We start from the raw sequence: 22,076 nt of genomic DNA on the forward strand, positions 1-22,076 counted from the left end.
GTGTGAAACGCACTATACCCCTGAATTCGCATCAGTGTGTGAAACGCACCGTACCCCTGCACCGTACCCCTGCATTCGCAATAGTGTGTGAAACGTACCATACCCCTACTTTCCGGGCGAGTGTGCGCATCGTATCACTATTGTAATGGTGCCATACGCGAGTGTGTGAAACGCACCGTACCCCTGCACCGTACCCCTGCATTCGCATCAGTGTGTGTAACGCACTGTACCCCTGCATTCGCATCAGCATGTGAAACACACCGTACCCCTACTTTCCGGGTGTGTGTGCGCAGCGTATCACTTTTGTAATGGTGCCATACCCGAGTGTGTGAAACGCACCGTACCCCTGCACCGTACCCCTGCATTCGCTTCAGCGTGTGAAACGCACCGTACCCCTACTTTCCGGGCATGTGTGCGCATCGTATCACTATTGTAATGGTGCCATACGCGAGTGTGTGAAACGCACCATACCCCTGCACCATACCCCTGCATTCGCATCAGTTTGTGAAATGCACCACACCCCTGTATTCTCATCAGTGTGTGAAACGCACCGTACCCCTGCACCGTACCCCTGAATTCGCATCAGCGTGTGAAACGCACCGTACCCCTACTTTCCGTGTGTGTGTGCACATCGTATCACTATTGTAATGGTGCCATACGCGAGTGTGTGACACGCACCGTACCCCTGCACCGTACCCCTGCATTCACATCAGTGTGTTAAACGCACCTTACCCCTGCATTCGCATCAGTGTGTGAAACGCACCGTACCCCTACTTTCCGGCGTGTGTGCGCATCGTATCACTGTTGTAATGATGCCATACGCAAGTTCATGAAACGCACCGTACACGTGTGTGGATCTAAAAATTACTTAGGGGACGAGTAGTAGGCCCTGAATGCATCCTGGGTGTCATGGATATTGAGTTTTGAGTTGCTATGTGTCCAACAGGTGTCCTGCAAAAATCAGTTGGCCAAAAAAATACAATGTTGCAAAGTGATTGTTAAGATGAAGCTCAAATTTTAAACGATGCGAATGCGTGTCAGAGGCATATGTTTGAAGGGATTGGAGGAAACGTACAATGCAAACGAATCTGACCTGTCACTCTGTACTCCTCAAACTGAATACCCCGCAGCAGCACTGATTTAAGGCAGCATGAACCACTGAGAGGGCACTTGCCTGCACAATATTGGAGTGGACCACACTGCTGCTATCTCTGCATCCTCTGGCTACCATGGCACGTACTGTGGAGAGGGCCCAGCCATTCTCAGAGGAGGTGAGGGACAAAAATCTGAGTTTGCGTGTGTTGTTAGCATAATGTATCTATCATGCGTCATTCTGCTTTGACAAAAAGACTTTGTTCATAATGCCTATTATTCGTTAGGTAAGGGTCGGGCCTTAACCAGACCGACGCCATCTTGAGCCTCCATTCCTTGTCTTCGTTCAGTGTAGACAGGGATCACGTGTACACCTTCAGCAGAGAAGTTGAATAATAGAGAGCAGCTGAAGGCACGCTATTCTTCCCCTGCCCTGGAAACCCAAGGTCGCATCTGGCTCCAAGCGTGATAAGCGCATTCTTGGAGGTGCTGTGCACGTACTCCCGGGCACCAAGACAAAAGGAAGTCACCTTTACTGACCTGCCCCCATAATAGCTGAGCTTAGTTTCGAACTAATCATGTGTGCCATATATGGTCTTTCCTTTGGGTGCAGGAGCCGAGGTGGTACTTTTCCATTTACAGGGACTTCACGTATTATGCTGAAGATATATATGCGTTGTTTTGAATGTAAGCCAGCAGTCTTCTACGCGCACCTCGAGGTGTGAGGATGAGAGAGAGGCTCCTCTATATAGAGTATTCTGTTGAATAAACGATTGAACCTTCTTCACTGCCGACTGACTGATTATTTTGGTAATTGGTATTGGGCTATTGGTAAGTATAGCTCTATATTATTTTTTTTGGTACATCAGAGGAGAACCAGGCCCTGCTGGACAGCCTCTTCCCACAGTACCCAAAACTGTATGGGAGACCAGCGGAGCAGGTGAGTGCTGACTCTACTACCTTTGACTGTGCACCTGTTGTGTGAATGTCACTACTGGCATTGTGTCCCGGTGGGACGGACATGCAATGTGGTTTGGAGTGAGTCTCAGGGGGTGTACATCCTGATGTCTCTCATGCAGAGCATGATGTAGTTCATGTGTGTACATTCCTCACTTGCATTGTGCTTACTGTGACATTCACTGCATAGTGAATGACACATTCAGCCGGGCAAAACCTTTGTGGCTTTATTTTCTAATGTCCTGAGGTGGAACAGTGGTTCCTCCGGAGTGACAGGTGTCTGTACTCACAGGTGTTTATGATTTGAGGGGACCTGTGATGAGATTGTCCAAATGAGGTGTAAAACCTCATGGACATTGATGTGTGTGAATGTGCCTCGTCATGTGGGTGAGTGCATATGTGATGTGTTGCACCACAGCTGCATGGCGTATGCAGCAGCTCTCCCCATCTGATGTGACAAGTAAGCAGTGCTTGACTTGCAAAGCTAGCACGACACCTGTGACACTCCATAGGCAAGTGGCACATGTGCAGAGTGAGGGTTGTATCCGCTGTTGTCAGTGACAGGCGAATGATCTGTGCCAGGGTGTGTCTGGTCTGCTGAGGGTTCATCGGTGGAGTGGGACATGTGACTGCTTGGCACGTACTGTCCGACACCCTGCAGTTGCATGTGCTGCCCAGTGTGTGCCATGATCAGTGAGTGTGTTGCACCCCTTACGCCATCTGTTGGCTTTCAATGCCATGTAGTGCATTGGGGATTGCACACAGGCCAAAATCACATGGACAATGATGCAATTCCTGTCAGCATCCTATGCCCTGTTCTCATTATCAAAGATGTTAAAGTGTGTGTCTCTGGGACATGGAGCAGGTGTAGCGATGTTTTCTCACTGTGTCATCCTGACAGGTAACTGCCTACGAGAAGGAGGTGATCTGAGCTGACATCGTCAGGGCCGTCAGGGCGGTGGGCGGCCCTCGCCGGTGCCTGAGGAACGTGCAGGAGAGGTGGCAGGACATCCGGTGCTGGACCCGGCGTATCGCCCGGGTCCAGCTGAAGTTGTCACCTCCGCGCCCGCATGGTGGACGCCGTCGCCTGACCCCCCACATGCTCCGTGTCCTGGCGGTGGTACTCCCAGACCTCGATGGCCAGTTGCAGGAGAGGCAGCAGCAAGGAGGGGGTAGATACATGGCTGTTTGTTGTGCTTTGTGTCACCTGCTTTTTGAAGTGCTCTGAAGCCTGGCTACACTCCCACAGTTGGGGTGTCTGCTCAGACAGGTTATATGTGCATTGCCTTTTGGTTTCCCCGTAGTCACCTTGTGCTCATTTCATCCCTTCCCCACTTGACATGTGTCCCCTGGTCTGTGTGTAATCACATTTGCACATGTTCAACTAGGGTGCAAGATAATCAAACTGCACATTGATTTCCACATCATGTGGGAGGGTGGTCTGTGACATGCATTGGGACCTTGCCAGTGCCATGACCTGTGCACTGTTTTGGTGCTCCATATTTGTTGGCACTGATGATGAGTCTCAACATAGGAGTGTGGGGTTTCAACTGCACACCCTTGCAGCATGCATGACCAATGTTGTGGCCTCAGACATGATGTACAGGAGTGTGAGATATGCATAGTGCCATGATGTTTGCTCATGGTACAGTCAGCTCATTCCAGGCCCACGGAGCAGTGTGCCCACTACAGTCCCCTGAGACACCCTGGCCTCCTAATCATGTGTGTCACTCAACACTGTGTCCAATCTATGTGGGTTCAGCATAGGTCTGCCTCTGTGGCATTGTTCCCTGGGATGGTTTGTATTTTTCCTGTGTCTGCTACATGTGTCCACTGGACAGGGATACAACATTTGGCTTGTGCGTATTCACACTGGGCAGTGCCTGTGTGCCTATTCACAACAATCTGTTGATGGTTGATTGTCAAAAATATGTATTGCCAGCCACACAAGGTGATGTTGGGTCACTTTTGGAATTGTTGCTGCACAGTTTTTGTAACCACGATTCAGAGGTGTCATTTCTTGATATGTATCAATCACATTGACTGAGGTATGGGGGTGTTGTGCGGGAGAGGTCTACATGGGCACCCCTGATTTGGTGACTGTTCCCGTCAGCAATGGCCATGCCTGCACACAGATGGGTACTGCTCATTCATCTGTGCCATCATTGCAACTCACTGTACATGTGTTTGGTGTATGTGCAAATGTTTTCAGGGACACATTACCTTTTCTTCACTATGCATGGGTGTACTCACAGCCTAGCCCCAAAATGTTTAATGTTATGCAGGTTACTTTGCCAAAAGACTCACATTTTGTGAATTGTATTAAGGGGGAGTTCAACTCCATTACTTCCATGAGAGACTACATCTTGATGGTCTGACCACCACCTTGACTATCATATCAGTCCTGGGATGTGCGTGCCAGTGTATGTTCCCTTTTGCTATCTTGTTTGGGAGGGCAGTTACATGAATATGCACTATCTTGGCATGATGGTAGGGTGGGTGTTTAGCCTACAGGCTCCATGGGTGGGTATACATGTGGTATTTGGCATCACACCCACAAGTGATGTGTCCTGCAGTGGATGACTCATCTGTCCTCCAGGGTGTGGGACACTACTGTGAGTGATGAGTTGCTATAGCACTGTCATAGTATTCCAATGTTGGGGATGTGCACATACCCCTATGTAGGTGTGGTATGCTGGTAATGATGCACACCCACCCCCATGGTGCTGGCCACTGCTGGGAGTCCTATATACCCACCCACATATTACTGGCCACTGCTGGTAGTCATATACACCCACCCCATATGATTTGCCACTGCTGGTAGGCATATACACCCACCCCCATATGACTGGCCACTGCTGGGATTCCTCTGCACCCACCCCCATATGACTGGCCACTGCTGGGAGTCATATACACCCACCCCATATGACTGGCCACTGCTGGTAGTCCTTTGCACCCACCCCCATATGACTAGCCACTGCTGGGAGTCCTATGAACCCACCCCCATATGACTGGCCACTGCTGGGAGTCCTCTGCACCCACCCCCAAATGACTGGACACTGCTGGTAGTCATATACACCCACCACCATATGACTGGCCACTGATGGGAGTCCTCTGCACCCACCCCCATATGACTGGCCACTGCTGGGAGTCATACGCCCACCCCCATATGACTGGCCACTGCTGGTAGTCATATACACCCACCCCCATATGACTGACCACTGCTGGGATTCCGCTGCACCCACCCCCATATGACTGGCCAGTGCTGGGAGTCCTCTGCACCCAACCCCATATGACTGGCCACTGCTGGGAGTCCTCTGCACCCACCCCCAAATGACTGGACACTGCTGGTAGTCATATACACCCACCCCCCATAGTGCTGGCCACTGCTGGGAGTCCTCTGCACCCACCCCCATATGACTGGCCACTGCTGGGAGTCTCCTGCACCCACCCCCAAATTACTGGACACTGCTGGTAGCCATATACACCCAACCCCCATATGACTGGCCACTGCTGGTAGTCATAAACTCCCACCCCATAGTGCTGGCCACTGCTGGGAGTCCTCTGCACCCACCCCCATATGACTGGCCACTGCTGGTAGTCATTATACACCCACCCCCATAGTGCTGGCCACTGCTGGGAGTCCTCTGCACCCACCCCCAAATGACTGGACATTGCTGGTAGTCATATACACCCACCCCCCCTTGGAGCTGGACACTGCTGGTCCGGACCTGCGCACACACCAATGTGAAGGTAATATGCAGGGCCAGATCGACACGTACACTTCCGTTGGTGCGGTACGCAGGGGTTGCTGGACACGACCCCCAGGTAACCGGACATTGGTGGTGACGTATTATGGTGTGGGACTTTGGTATGGGTGATGTTTCCCACCCCTCACCCCCCCTAGCCTCTGGTTGGTGTTCTCGCACTAGGTCCTAGGCATACAGGACAGGTATGACACCGACGATGGGGTTGATGGGGTGTGTGCGCCTCTTATGACTATTGTGATGAAGCCATTCCCGAGCGTGTGAAACGCACCGTACCCCGCATTCGCATCCGCGTGTGACACTCACCGTACCCCTGCATTCGCAGCGGCGTGTGAAACGCACCGTACCCCTGCATTCGCATCAGCGTGTGAAACGCACCGTACCCCGCATTCGCATCAGCGTGTGACACGCACTGTACACCTGCATTCACATCAGCGAGGTGAAAAGCACCATACACCTGCATTCGCATCAGCGTTTGAAACGCACCGTACCCCGCATTCGCATCCGCGTGTGACACGCACCGTACCCCTGCATTCGCATCCGCGTGTGAAACGCACCGTACCCCTGCATTCGCATCAGCGTGTGAAACCCACTGTATCCCGCATTCGCATCAGCGTGTGACACGCACTGTGCACCTGCATTCACATCAGCGAGGTGAAAAGCACCATACACCTGCATTCGCATCAGCGTGTGAAATGCACCGTACCCCGCATTCGCATCAGCGTGTGAAACGCACCGTACCCCGCATTCACATCAGCGTGTGACACGCACCGTACCCCTGCATTCGCATCACCACGCACCGTACTCCTGCATTCGCATCAGTGTGTGTAACGCATCGTTCCCCGCATTCGCATCAGCGTGTGAAACGCACCATACCCTGCATCCGCATCAGCATGTGACACGCACCGTACCCCTGCATTCGCATCACCACGCACTATACCCCTGCATTCACATCAGCGTGTGTAGCGTACCGTACCCTGCATTCGCATCAGCGTGTGAAACGCACCGTACCCCGCATTCCAATCAGTGTGTAACACGCACTGTACAAGTACACTTCCGTTGTTGCGCTACGCAGGGTTTGCTGGACACGCCCCCAGGTCACTCACCGTATGCACCGTCATCCGTTTCTGTGCACCAGGTCATAGGCGTACAGGACTGGGATGACAGGGGCGATGGGGTTCATGGCGTGTATGTCGCGTACCGGGGATGCGGTTCGGGTCGGACTCTGCTTTTCCGGATGTTTTGAGCTTCCGTAGAAAAAGAGTTGTACGGAGTGTCGCAGAGACCAATCATACTTGCTGGGCCGGAAACTGCTGCTTGATTACGTACAGACGTTGCGTACTGTGTGTTCCGGATATAAATCGCACGTATATTTCAGTCGTACGGTTTTTGGTACGATTCGTACAGAGATCTGCTTTGGATCCGAATCGTACTTCATGGTACGTACGGGGACGTTTAAGGCTCCGAATGGTACGGGAAATATGCTCCGTACGGCTATTAGTGAGGGATTTTATCGAATTGGAATCAACCCCTTTATATTTTTTTAAAAATTGCAAAAAAATCAAACTGAAATATATATTCATTTTGTTGTTTTCATTTTAATATATTTATATTATTTTCTTTAAAAAAAAATAATTTTTCCAATTTTTTTCGGAGTCGCGCACCCAAAGCGTACACATCACGGTGGGTGCGTGGATTCTAGCCACCATTTTAGAAAAGTCGTGAAGGATCCCCGTACAGTGTGCAACGGCTGTGTGTTTTTCAGTTACATCATATAATTTAATATTACGTGATGTGCGCGATTGGTATGCGACCAGTCCGCGACTCCTGCTCCCGCGCATTCATGACACATGCGCATTACGGTATGAGACGCTTGCACAGTGGCAGGTTCTGCGTGACGTCAAACGCGTGCTAGGGCGCGGTGGGTGCGCGACGTCCGCAAAAAAAATGTATGTTCCAAAATGATATGTATTTGTCTTTAATATACATATTAAGGCAAGAGATTATCTAAGATATTCATAAAAATAATATATTTGTACTTATAATAAATGTATATTATTTTTAAATATATTTCCGCGAAGTTGAGTGCGTGCATCGTGAGCGCAGAGAACCAGGTCAGCAGAGCTGCTTTAGAGCCAGAGAAACCAGGTCAGCAGAGCTTCTTTCGAGCCAGAGAACCAGGTCAGGAGAGCTGCTCTAGAGCCATAGAACCAGGTCAGCAGAGCTACTTTAGAGCCAGAGAACCAGGTCAGCAGAGCTGCTTTCGAGCCAGAGAACCAGGTCAGCAGAGCTGCTCTAGAGGCAGAGAACCAGCTCAGCAGAGCTGCTTTAGAGGGAGAGAACCAGGTCAGCAGAGCTGCTCTAGAGCCGGAGAACCAGATCAGCAGAGCTGCTTTAGAGCCATAGAACCAGGTCAGCAGAGCTGCTCTAGAGCCAGAGAACCAGGTCAGCAGAGCTGATTTAGAGGAAGAGAACCAGGTCAGCAGAGCTGCTCTAGAGCCAGAGAACCAGGTCAGCAGAGCTGCTTTAGAGCCATAGAACCAGGTCAGCAGAGCTGCTTTAGAGCCATAGAACCAGATCAGCAGAGCTGCTCTAGAGCCTAAGAACCAGGCCAGCAGAGCTGCTCTAGAGCCAGAGAACCAGGCCAGCAGAGCTGCTTTAGAGCCAGAGAAACCAGGTCAGTAGAGCTGCTTTAGAGGGAGAAAACCAGGTCAGCAGAGCTACTTTAGAGGGAGAGAAGCAGAACAGCAGAGCTGCTTTAGAGCCAAGGGACCAGGTCAGCAGAGCTGCTCTAGAGCCAGAGAACCAGGTCAGCATAGCTGCTGTAGAGCCAGAGAAACCAGGTCAGCAAAGCTGCCTTAGAGGAAGAGAACCAGGTCAGCAGAGCTGCTTTAGAGCCATAGAACCGGGTCAGCAGAGCTGCTTTAGAGCCAGAGAACCATGTCAGCAGAGCTTTTGTAGAGCCAGAGAACCAGGTCAGCAGAGCTGCAGAGCTGCTCTAGAGCCTAAGAACTAAGTCAGCAGAGCTGCTCTAGAGCCAGAGAAACCAGGTCAGCAGAGCTGCCTTAGAGGAAGAGAACCAGGTCAGCAGAGCAGCTTTAGAGCCAGAGAACCAGGTCAGTAGAGCTGCTTTAGAGCCAGAGAACCAGGTCAGCAGAGCTGCTTTAGAGCCTCAGATCCAGGTCAAAAGTTAAACGAGGGCAAGACCTATTGCTTTTTCAATGCTTGTTTACTTTGGTTCAATCAAGAAGACATTCAGGTGTGTCACACATTTACCATACATTCTGAATGTTAGCACTGTAGTTGCTCATTAGATCACTGTAGTAAAGCTACTGCTCACCAGGGAAGTCTGCTGCTGCTGGTGACGAATCACCCCCAAACTTTCTGGATAGGAGCGGACCGGAGCTGGCCAAAAGTTTTTGAAAATTTCACGAATATTCGTCAGCCGGCGCCAAAGTTATTGGGAATAGAATGGTGCGGATTTCCTATGGAAAATAGGTCCTAACTATAACTACCTACTGGCGACCGCCAGTAGGTAATATATATACATATGTATATATATATATATATATTCACTCGAAAAAAACATAGGTTTCAGGCCTTATATAGTTAGGAATTAGCATTTAAAAAACCATTGAAATTGCTCCTATATAGTTAGTTGTACTAACTATATTTCGCGCACCCGTAATCCACGGCTGATGATGTCACATATTACATCATTCATGACATGGTCAGTGACTTCACTGATGACATCTCAAATGACATCAATGAAGACATCACTGATGACATCATCCAGTGAATGTGGTTTGCTTCGTTATTTAAATATGCATTATATATATAGCAATTTGCATTGAAGTATGAGTGGATATATAAAAATAAATATTTGGATAGAGGACTTTAACAATTTATAGTGGCTCACTAAATATAGTGGATAGTGACTAAACTGTGTGAATATCTGTATCACTTTGTCAGTTGTTGTGTAAACTGGTTCTCCAGTTGGTTACTAGCTATGTGAAAGTCTATATTAGTTATTGATTAGTTAACTGAGTATTTGTATGGGAGAGTGAATGTGTGTGTGGTTCGGTGGAGGGTGTGTGACTGCCCAAAGATGTGTGAATAGTTGATTCAGTAGATAAACTAGAAAAATAAAAGGCAGTGTATGTGTCAATTGTTGTATATAAATAAGTATACATAAGACTCAATGATTGTGTGTGTGACTGTATGGATAACTGTATACTTGTAATAATGATTTTAATCTACACTAAATTTGACTTACTATCTAAATAAATAGATGAAGTGGTGTTTGTATAAGTGTGTAGCTAAGTAAGTATGTAAGTATGATCCATTGTTTGCATAAGTGAGTACGATAACTTCATATGTGAATAGGTTGTGTTTTGGTGTGTAATGTCGATATAGGTGTATAAGTATTTTTGATAGTGTTCCATTGATCATTGACAGCATGTATGAGTGAATCTACAGGTAAGTGATTAGATGTGTGTATACATCTAGGAATCAATGAGTGGGTTTTTAGATACTTGTATTGCTGTGTCAATGGATTCAAATATGATACTCTGTATTTTACAAAGAGTGATGAAAGATTTTACTAGTGTATGAAAAGGTGTATGTGATTGTCACGTGGATGATGTCATCAGTGATGTCATCATTGATGTCATTTGAGATGTCATCAGTGACGTCACTGACCCTGTCATGAATTATGTAATATGTGACATCATCAGCAGTGGATTGCGGGTGCGCGAAATATAGTTAGTACAACTAACTATATAGGAGCAATTTTAATGGTTTTTTAAATGCTAATTCCTAACTATATAAGGCCTGAAACCTATGGTTTTCTCAGTGAATTTCAAAGGTTTTTTAAATGCTAACTCCTAATTATATATGACCTGAAACCTATGGTTTTTTAAGTGAATTTACAAGGTTTTTTAAATGCTAATTCCTAACTATATATGACCTGAAACCTATGTTTTTTTAAGTGAATTTGCAAGGTTTTTTAAATGCTAATTCTATTAGCGGATAACGTTTAAATATGTTAATATCCTTTTGGGACCACTTTTTAAATGCTAATTCCTAACTATGTCAGGCGTGAAACCTATAGTTTTTTTCAATAAATTTCAAAGGTTTTCTAAATGCTAATTCTATTAGCGGATAACGTTTAAATATGTAAATATCCTTCTGGGACCCCCTGAGCAGCCCTAGGGGGTCAGGGTGTTTCTACCCTGCCCCCTTTTTGCGTTCTACACGTTTGTTTTTCTGCTTCTTTTGTGCCTCAGTCTACCTAGCACAAGATGAATGCCAACACTTCCTGTTTAGAAGTGTTGACAGCCAATGAGCATGCTGCTTTCCTGTGAAAGGCATGCTGATTGGCTGCCACTGTCGGTCAACACTCCAAACCAGGAAGTGTTGGCAGCCATCTTGTGACTCGGTAGAACCAAGGCACAAGAAAGCTGTGAAACAAAGGTGCAAAACACACAAAGGGGGCAGGGTAGAAGCACCCTGACCCCCTAGGCCTGCTCAGGGGGTCCCACAAGGACCCCCCAGGCCCCCCCCCAATTTTTTTTTTTGAAAAATATATTTTTTTTTTAAAGTGCGGGGTGCACGGACCCTGCGATTTTTCCAAAAAAATATTTATTTTTTTTGGGCCTGGGGGGTCCTTGTGGGACCCCCTGAGCAGGCCTAGGGGGTCCCACAAGGGACCCCATAGGCCTGCTCAGGGGGACCCTTTTTGAGTTCTACACGTGTGTTTTTCTGCTTTCCTGTGCCTCAGTCTACCGAGGCACAAGATGGCTGCCAACAATTTCTGTTTTGACAGACATTGGCAGCCAATCAGCATGCAGCTCGCGCACGCTAAAGTCCGCGCACGTGCAAGGACAGTGCACGCCCGTGCGCGCACCGTGTCCCGCCTATAGATATATAATTTGATAAAAGTCGATTTTCTCAACAATTACTGAAGGGATTTTCACCAAATATACAAAAGTCACTTCTGCATACCAGGCTCTACCATTTTGCCAAGTTTGCAGTAATTCCATTCAGCCGTTCGGGCTGTAGCTGTGTCTAAAGGTCCTATGGAAAATTGCAGTGGACTCAATTTCACATTCAATTTTCTCATAAACTACTGGAGGGATTTACACCAAACATACAAAAGGCATTGCTCCATACCAGTCCCTACCATTTTGCCAAATCTGGTGTATTTCCGTTCAGCCGTTCGAGCTGTTGCCTTGTCAGAATGTCCCTATGGAAATTAACATGGGAAAACACGTTTTGGGACCCCCCTTTTTTCTTGGCCCCCGCTTGACGAATACCCCCGAAACTTTCAGGGAAGGAGCGGAGCGCAGCGAGGCAAATTTAAGGAAAATTACAGGCAGATCCCTCAATCTGCGCCAAAGTTATTCCCAATAGAATGTTCGGCATTTCCTATGGTAACTAGGTCCTTAGGTCCTAACTATATATACCTACTGGCTATCGCCAGTAGGTAATACATATATATATATATATATATATATATATATATATATATTTACTGAAAAAACCACAGGTTTCAGGGACGTTATAGTTAGTTGGACATTTCACTCGTACAAAACCAGAGAAATTCGGCCGTTATAGTTAGTTCAGCTAACTATAACTCGCGCCCCCGCAATGCACTGCTGATGACGTCACATATTACATCATTCATGACATGGTCAGTGACATCACTGATGACATCACTATTGACTTCACTGATGACATCATCCAGTGACTGTGTTGCCATGGGAGGAGCAGGTCTTAAAAATCCAGTTTGTGGAAACATTTCAGCATCATGTACCGTGCTGGTTATGTTTTATTGATGATCTGTTCTTGGTTTGGAGGGGTGCTGAGGAAAGGGCCCTTCAATTCACAGAGCAGATCAATGACAATGATCTCAATCTCCACTTCACCACAGACCTTCGCAAAACTACAGTATGTTTTCTTGATGTTGAGGTATTTGTGAAGAATAACAAACTTGAGACTAGAATGTACAGGAAGCCCACTGCGGGCAATACAGTGCTGCACACAAAGAGTCATCATCCGAGATATTTTATACAAAGCATTCCTTACGGAGAAATGTTGTGTATTAAACGCATCTGCAGCACTGAGGAAGACTGTAACATCGCGCAAGCAGCAAGTAGGAACAGGTTGCTAGATAGGGGCTATGCTGCTAATGTTATTGGCAAAGGCATTAACAAAACCAAAACGATTGTTAGAGAGGAAGCCCTTTCATATAAACCTAGTTTAACCAGTGATGCTCTGGATTTATCTTTACAACCAACTAGAATGATCCTCACTTTTAACCGACAACACCAGGCACTGCGTAAAATACTGAATAAGAACTGGGGGCTTGTAAGGGATGACCCAATTTTGGGAGATCATGTTTCTTAGAAACCAGAGCTAACTTTTAGAAAGGCCAGATCTATGAGTAACAGTCTGGTAAAAAATAGCCCAGAACTGAGAACATCAGGTAACTGGCTTACTGCATGCAAAGGATTCTTCGAATGTCCCACATGTAAAGCGTGCAGATTTGCTAACAACAAAACATGTTATACCAGCCCATTCCAACCAAATCCGGTACCTATCAAGAAAAGACTTACTTGCAAGACCGAATTCGCTGTTTATGTGCTGGAGTGTCCCAGTGGCCTACGCTACATAGGCAGTACCAAACTGCCGGTACACAAACAGATACTCCAGCACATAAGAGCCATCACTAACAGCGATCCAACCTATCTACTGGCCAGACACTTTGTGGAGACTTACGGCGAAGCCCGGAAAACCTCAAATACTTTGTCATCGACCCAGTATTGCCACTCAGGAGGGTAGGTAACCTTGAGGCCCAGGTACACTTACTGGAAACCAGGTATATTTTAGAACTGGATACAAAAACTCAGTTTGGGCTTAATGCAGTGAAGATTTCTTCACTTGCCTGTAATCAGTTTCTCCTTTGACTTACTTGCACATAGCTGTTTAAATATTCTGTCTCTTTTTAACTACTCAGCCACTCAGTCACATAGTTTTTTAGTCCTTATATCTACAGGGTGATACGATATCCACTTACACTCATTACACTAATAAGACATAGTAGAGAATCCAAGCACACTGTGGGCATAATTCTGAGTATTAAAGTAGTTTAAATACAGCAGATACTACTTCAATTAAAACCAGTGAAAGAGTGTAATTAATTGACCCTTATGGTAAACAAAACCATGCACTGACATGGAGTTGTGAATTTTACAATATGGACTGTTGTATCACTCTATAGCATTGCTATTTTTATACTGTGTTCTATATTTGCAGAATCCAGCGAATTGATGCATTTTATTAGACTCAAATTAAGTTGTCAAATGCAATGGTATTAATTATCCCAATATATTTTTTTAGAATCATGAAATATTTAGTGATTTCAAACCACTATGGTGTAAATTTACTCTGTATCCTGTTGCAATGGTTTCATCAGTCTTCTTTGTCTATGATGTAGTAATTTGTGTGATCACGAGTGAAGCACTAGCACTTTAAATTTCGTTAAGGCACTAAGCAATTCGTCATGTGATCAAGGCCTTTGAGGAGGCCGAACAGCGTTATGGCGGCGGTGCAGGGTAACAAATAAATATATTGTGCACAAAAAAGCGGGTCCGCGTTCGTCTGTTCCAGAGAAGCTGGTTGTTTAGAGGCGAAGCAGTGTTAAAGATTGCAGGAATCGCTGCTAGCATGAGCTAAAAGCCATTTTGTTCTTGGCAGCCATTTTAGTTAGCCATGTGCTCGCCATGTGCTTTCTCCCTCCTCCAGAGCCTTGCACATGCTCAGAAAGACCTGTAGCTGCCAGAATGCTCCTGCTCCTAGTGTAGAACTGTCAGGCTATTCTGACTGAGATAAGCAGTTTAGTCTCCCCTCCCACTCTGTTGACTAAGTAATTCTTCTGTATCCATATATGTAATTTTGTGCACACTTGTACTGCCTCCTTTTGAGTCTTCATGCTAACTCAGCAATAAACTGCCCATAAAAGACCCCTGTTCTCTGTACTCCTTAGACTGTCTCCTACAGTGGCCTGAGGGTACTGTATGATGCAGTCTCCCTCATGTGAGGGTATTAAATACATCTTTTTGATATTACAGCTTCCGTGCCAATCCCTTCTTTGTTGGTTTAAGGCCCAGGTGTATCAGTGAACCCCTAAGAAGGTTTTTTCTTCTACAGCAGGATATATATATATATATATCACCTACTGGCGGTCGCCAGTAGCTAGTTATAGTTAGGACCTATTTTCCATAGGAAATCCGCAACATTCTATTTGCAATAACTTTGGTGCCGATTGACGAATCTTCGCGAAATGTTCAAGACTCGTGGGGCGCTACGATCCTATCCTGAAAGTTTAGGGATGATTCGTCAAGTTGGGGCTGAGAAAAAAGGGGATCCCAAAACGCGTTTTTCCCACAGGAAATTTTAGACACGGCTACAGTCCGAACTGCTGAACGGAATTACACCAAATTTTGCAAAAAGGTAGCCCTTGGTTCAGAAAGCGCCCTTTTTGTTAATGGTGTAAATCCGTTCAGTAGTTCCTGAGAAATTCAAAAAATAGTGGTGAAAAAATCATTTTCCCATAGGAAACTTTAGACACTGTTATAGCAACAACTGCTGAACGGAATGACACCAAATTTGGGGGGCGTGGCTTTGGCGCAAAGCGGAATGGCTGCCATTTGAGGGAGCTCGGCTCGCCGGCTATTTCATCCTGTTATACCATCCTTCTGTAGAGCCCCCACACGCCGAAAATTTGCTGAGTAGTGCGGCTTGAAGGACGAGGAACATATCGGAGGCGGCAAAGTCGGTGCAACAGTGCGATTACCGTTGTATTGAGACCCAGAGTTTAGAGCGGCACTGGAGAGAAAATGGCGGTGGCGAGGTGGTAGAGGTCTGAATCGAGGGGCGGGACGCCCTGGTGGTGCATATGTTCTGAAGCACTTCACTGAGACCTGAGGGCCTGGGTTGAGAGCGATCGACACACGAGGCGGCTAGAGCTGGGGTGGGCGCCGCGAGAGGTGTCGGAGGCCTGCCTGTGCTGAGAGCGTCTGTTTTTTTTTCTAGTTAACAATGGTCCTTTAGCTTGAAAAATAGAACAAGGATGAGCACAGGCTAAAAATGAAGACTTTGTGTTTTCTTCAGTGTCCAGCCGGACATAGAAGCATTTATTTTGAAGGATTAAAAAAATTCATACATTTGAGGTGAAGCAAGTCACACAAAGATAACTGGGCACAAGCCTGTACCAAGTCAGGAAAGGACAATACATGGGGGAGAAAGTAACAGGCAAACAAACAGGAGAAACGGCGGCTTACAATACCATACATTTTTAAGTAAGCTCTATCCCACAGTTACTGCAACATAAATCATAAATCGAAAAAGGAGCAGTACTATGTTAAACAGTCGACAAACGTTTCGATCCCTATCTCCAAGGATTATAGTGGGATCATCATCAGGACTACAATAAAAGAGCTTTGCCTGATTAATTATATTTAGTAGGCCTAAGAGGCCGTGCTCATGGGCGTGGGCAAGGTCCCGATAAACGCCGGAGCAGGAGGCTGGATCACGTATACTTAGTTTCCTTTGACAGTACGCATAATAGCGTGTGCATTCCAGGTCGGAGCCGCTTAATTTAGCGTCCAGCGACGAAACGGTGGGTCCCGTGAGTGCAGCGTGATAGTCACGTAATAGAGATCGCGGGTGCGGGGGCCCGGGCTGCTTCCTGGAGGCTGGGGGCTCTGTCTGTGGGCATCAGGACCCCCACTGAGCTGGTTTATTGGCCGGGGAGTCTTGGTGATCGCAGGGGGTTGTCTGGCTTAAGGAGGGGTGCTGGTTCTGCCTAGAGGCGCTATGCGCTTGGCGATGTCTGGTTCTCTGTCTGGGCGCCGAGATTAGCTCAACGGAGGGCAAAAGGCACGGGGCACTCCTGAGCCGGGAGATTGAAACAGCATTCATCACGAGTTGGGACGGTGCGCGCTTACATCGCCTGGACCTGGCAACATAGGAATACGCTGCACGGCGGTGTCTCGACCGGCGGGATTCAGAGTCGAGCACTGCGACAGGAACATTGCTAGCTGTGGTTGCTGATAGAGTGCCGTGACACGCGTCTGGAGGCACGACTGTGCATACTGAAGCTGCAACGATTACCATGGGGAAATCCGAGCCTAAGCAGGCCAAATTGCAATTTGAAAATAAACGTAATACCCATGCTGCAGATGGCATGGGTGACCAGGGAGACCCGGGAGGAGCTCAGGGATCGGAGGAGAGCGCAGCTGACGACAATAGATCTATTTTGTTGGAACTCTGAGCTGGCATGAAAATTATAGATAGTAAGATAGACACGCTGGCGACTAGGTTGGATATGGTCAAAAAGAAGGTTGAAAAACATGAGCATAGGCTAGATGTCCTTGAGAACAGAGTCTCAGATACACATGATGCGCAGGCCGAATCTAGGACACAGATCCTACAGATGGAAAAAATCTTGGAAGTCATAAGCGCGAAAAATGAGGACTTGGAAGCGTGCTCTAGGCGCAATAACCTGCGCATCTTAGGCCTATCGGAAACTACGCCCATAACCAAAATGGAGACATTTGTTGAGGAACTACTACGTGAACTGTTTGGTCCAGTGCTTTCCACCGTGATGATAGTGGAGCGAGCGCACCGCTCGTTGGGGCCCAGGCCCAAACCGGGCACACCGCCTCGCCCGATAATAGCGCGTCTTCTGAACTATGCTGACAGGGATGTGGTGTTGCATGAGGCGAGAGCCAAAGACCCGGTGATGTATAAAGGTGACACATTATCTTTTTTCCCAGACTACACACCGGGAGTTCAAGCGGCCAGGAAGGAGTTTGTGCCGGTAAAGAAACTGTTAAGAGAGGCCTCTGTCCCTTACGCCATGTTTTATCCGGCTAAGTTGAAAATCACGCACGAGGAGCATGCGCATTTCTTTACAGACGCGAAATCAGCGTTGAAATTCACCAGGCAGATTTGCAGGGGTAGACCGGCACAGCGCTCACAGACACCATTGTCTGGGGACTCTGGACTGAACGACACGGAATAGACAGACGGAACTACCTCATCGAAAAGTTCGATCAGCGTGGCAACAGCGGCGTTATATATGGCAGTCCGGATGCACTACTTTCATTGTCTACTACTGGGTTGTGATGATGACAGGTACCGATGGGGTCCAGTTGACACTGAACACTGTTTGCTTAGAGGGTGGTACTAATGACTATCTGATATGTCCTTTTGAAGTACAGCGGGTGGGGGGGTGGACTATTGAAGGCCGGCGGCTGCACCAAGGCGCGGATTCTCGCTGCTGACCTGCTTCCCCTAGAGGGTGTTCCCCGAATGTTGGAACTGTATGGAGTTCAATGCAAACCAATGGGAGGGTAATGGGATTTTTTCTCGACCTGATTGGGAGGTTGGAGTGGGTGGAGGGGGAGATGGGAAGTGGGGGTTCTTATTCTTTTTGATTTGTCTGTTTCACATCATACTTTTTCATGGGTATGGAAGAGCACGTACAGTGGGTTGATGGATGCTGGGAGGGCTGAGCCGACATGCGAGATGCTCCTTTGGGAATAGACGACACAATCTTGGTAATGGATGTCTAGAACATTATGGCTGCTACATGTAGAATGCTGACCTGGAATGTCAGGGGCCTGAACTCGCCTAAAAAATTGAGACAGGTGGTAGCGTACTTGAACCGTCACAAGATACACATAGATCTGTTACAGGAGACACATTTAACTAAGTACACGGATGGAAGTGTGGCCAGTAGATGGGCGGGCTTTAGGCTGACCGCATCGTACTCTTCCTATGCCAGGGGGGTAATGATATTGATTAAGAGGGGAGTGGCTTTTCAACCTCTGCATACGTATACAGATGATGAGGGAAGATGCGCTATGGTCTGTGGTAGATTGAGTGGACGCCTGATTACCATGGTGAATATGTATGGTCCCATTGTGGATGATGCGACCTGTGTTAATCTCATATGTGGGGTGTTGAGGGAATGGCCGGAGACCCCTATATTCCTGGGAGGTGATCTAAATACGTATTTGAATGTAGACCTGGATAAATCTAGGGCCAGATGTAGGTAAATCTGATTTACCGACTCTAGAATACCGAATTTTACTGATTCGGTATTCTAGATTCGGTAAATCAGATGTAGGTAAAAATTCGGTCATTTTTACCGAATCTGTATGATTTGGTAATTACCGAATCGGTATTTACCAATTCGGTAAAATTACCGATTTTGCAAGGGTGACAGGGTGTCACTTTGACACCCTGTTGCACCCCTGATTTTGGCTTGTGTGCCATGTGACACACATACATGCCCTTAGGGCACACATACATGCCCTTAGGGCATGTATGTGTGCCACATGGCACAGGTGTACATGCACATATGTGCATGTACACAGGTATTCGTTATTTACCATGCAATAGAACTACATGGTAAATAACGAATCAGTAATGGCCTGTGGCACTGTTTGAAGTGCCACCTACATCTGGATTTACCGATTCGGTATATTTACCGATTCGGTATTTTACAGAATTAGTAAATTTACCGAATCAGTAAATTTACAGATTCTGTATATTTGAAGGCCCCTACATCTCCATTTGCAAATACCGGTTGGTAACGGCTGAAATCGTCCGTTACCGACCGGTATTTGCCGACCTCATCTGGCCCTTAGTCCCTTATCCCACCGTACCCCCAATGTGGCCAAGACGTTGACTTGTGCAATGGGAGAGATGTGTGGCGAGCGAGAAACCCACAGGTGAGGGCAGGTACGCATGCGACTCCCGCACACGGCAGCTGGATTATTGATTAGTAGGGACGGAGGTGATGGATTGGGTGCGGGGGATTATACCGCTAGCTCGTACATTGTCAGGTCATAACCCGGTTCAGCTAGATGTGCTCTTCCCATCAGCAAAATGCCCGCCTTTAACATGGCGCCTGCGTTCTGAGGCTTTATTAGCCCCTGTATATGAAGCGGCAATCAGAGACGCCATTACGCAATATTTTGACCTGAATAAGGGCACTGTTGCGGAAGCTGCCACACTGTGGGAGGCCTTTAAGGTCACGATTAGGGGGGTTTGCATTGGCACAGCGGCGGGTATACTAAAAGATATACGCACCCAGCTGAAGAGCACTGAGGCTGCATTGCGAGAGTTGGAATGCAAATATGAGGCAAAACCTAGAGCGGACTAAATGGCGGAGTTACAGAAATTGCTCAAAGATTTTGAGGAACTGGCTGACACATAAATAAAATGTCTATCGCGGAGGTACGTGGCTAGACGTTATAGGGAGGGGGACGGCCAGGGCGCGCTGTAGCGCTTAAGATCAAAACACGTATTGAGCAACCGCGAGTAGATAGAATTGTAGATGAGCTGGGAGTTGAGCATCTTGATCAAGGAGACATATTAGAACAATTTCTGAGATTTTACGCGGACCTGTATAAGTCCCGTGGGCGGGTGTCGGAGACAGAATTTGAGGACTACCTAGAAGGCATTGCGTGTGCATGGCTCTCTGATGCTCATAGAGAATACTTATGTCTGCCGATAGATGAACAGGATGTGAAAAATGCGATTGCGACTCTGGCTAACGGTAAAGCGCCTGGTCCGGATGGACTGACGGTTGAGTTTTACAAAAAAAATATGCGGATCTCCTGGCGCCGCATCTACTTGAAATGTATACGGAGGTTCACGAGTCTGGAGAGCTACCTCCATCTTTGAGAGAGGCGCTGATGATTACGTTGCTCAAAAAAGACAAACCACCGGACAGGTGTGATTCGTATCGCCTGTTGTCTCTGCTTAATATAGATGCTAAGATTCTGGCCAAGATTTTGGCGACTAGGCTACAGCCATTGATGCAGAAATTGGTATTGCCGGATCAGTCGGGTTTCATACCTGAACGATCCACGTCTTATAACTTGCGAACGGTCTTTTCAATGTTCCATGTTCTTGAGCCAAAGCTGCAGGCGGCGGCAGTGTTTTTAGACGCAGCCAACGCATTCGACTCGGTTGAGTGTCTATATATAAAGTATGTGTTACGGCGTATGGAATTCCCGCCGCTGTTTTTGCAGTGGATAGCGGTGCTGTACTCCAGACCGAGCGCGCGGGTACGCGTAGGAGGTCTCACATCGGACTCATTCCCAATAGGGAGGGGCACACGTCAGGGTTGTCCCCTGTCGCCGCTAATATTCGCGCTGATATTAGAACCACTGGCGTGTGTGATCAGGCAGCGACATAGGGAGGCAGCACTTAATTTTAACTTCCGGCCGGTGGCTATATCGCTCTATGCAGATGATATGGTTCTCTTTGTTCGTGAACCATCTCGATATCTGGCACAACTGCTCAGAGAATATGTACGTTTTGGTCATCTGTCGGGGCTTGCTATAAATTGGGATAAATCTTTTGTAATACCACTGACCACGTAGACTGCCTGTCCGGATTTGGAGTTCCCACTAGTGTGGTCCACGGATCTGATTAAATTCCTAGGAGTCTGGGTACACAGAGACCCGAAGGTAGTGGGCAGAGGAAATTACAGTAGAGCATACTCGTCGTTGGAGAGCCAGGTAGATACTTGGATAGCGCTGCCGCTGTCGCTGGCAGACTGAATTGCCCTGATAAAGATGGTGGTTTTGCCGCGGTTTCTCAATTTATTTCTTAACATCCCCATAGTGCTCACAATGCAGTTTTGTAAGACTATAAGGAGTCAGTTGATCAGACTAGCGTGGGGAGGCAGGCACGCTCGTGAGCAGTGGGCGACACTGGCTAAAAGGTACGAGAAGGGTGGGTTTGAGGCCCCTGATTTTTATGTTTATTATTTAAGTGCGCAAGCTCAATATCTGTATTATTGGTATAGGCCGCACGCATTTACACCTCACGTCGCGGTAGAGGAGGGTGATATGGCCCCGGTCCCGCTTTATAGTGTGATCACTCAGCGCAGTCGTGGTACTCCGAAGACGGAGATTAACGCGGTCGACGCCACTGTTGCTGCCTGGTGGAAGATTGGGCAGTTGGCACGGAAACTACCGCTCTATGCACCATATTTATACCTGGAACATCATTCTGCCCTGTGGGTGTCGCAGGAGAAACCGTCGCTTCGTCTACTGCATGAGGCAGGTCTCACATGTATGTCAGATGTTTATGTAAATGGCTCTGTTTTAGAGGATGAGGACCTGGCTTATATCAGCAATCAATCGCTTCTGTTTCATTTTGCAATGC

At 47.4% G+C, this 22,076-nt stretch overlaps 1 protein-coding gene across 2 annotated transcripts in view; it reads left to right on the top strand.

The window, feature by feature from the left end:
• The window catches only part of FAM184B (family with sequence similarity 184 member B), an 856,462-nt gene that overhangs the window by 771,985 nt on the left and 62,401 nt on the right, over positions 1-22,076 (top strand). The gene's annotated exons all lie outside the window — the stretch shown is intronic.

This window comes from Lissotriton vulgaris, chromosome 3_2, assembly GCF_964263255.1.
Source record: "Lissotriton vulgaris chromosome 3_2, aLisVul1.2, whole genome shotgun sequence".
NCBI classification, from domain to species: domain Eukaryota; kingdom Metazoa; phylum Chordata; class Amphibia; order Caudata; family Salamandridae; genus Lissotriton; species Lissotriton vulgaris.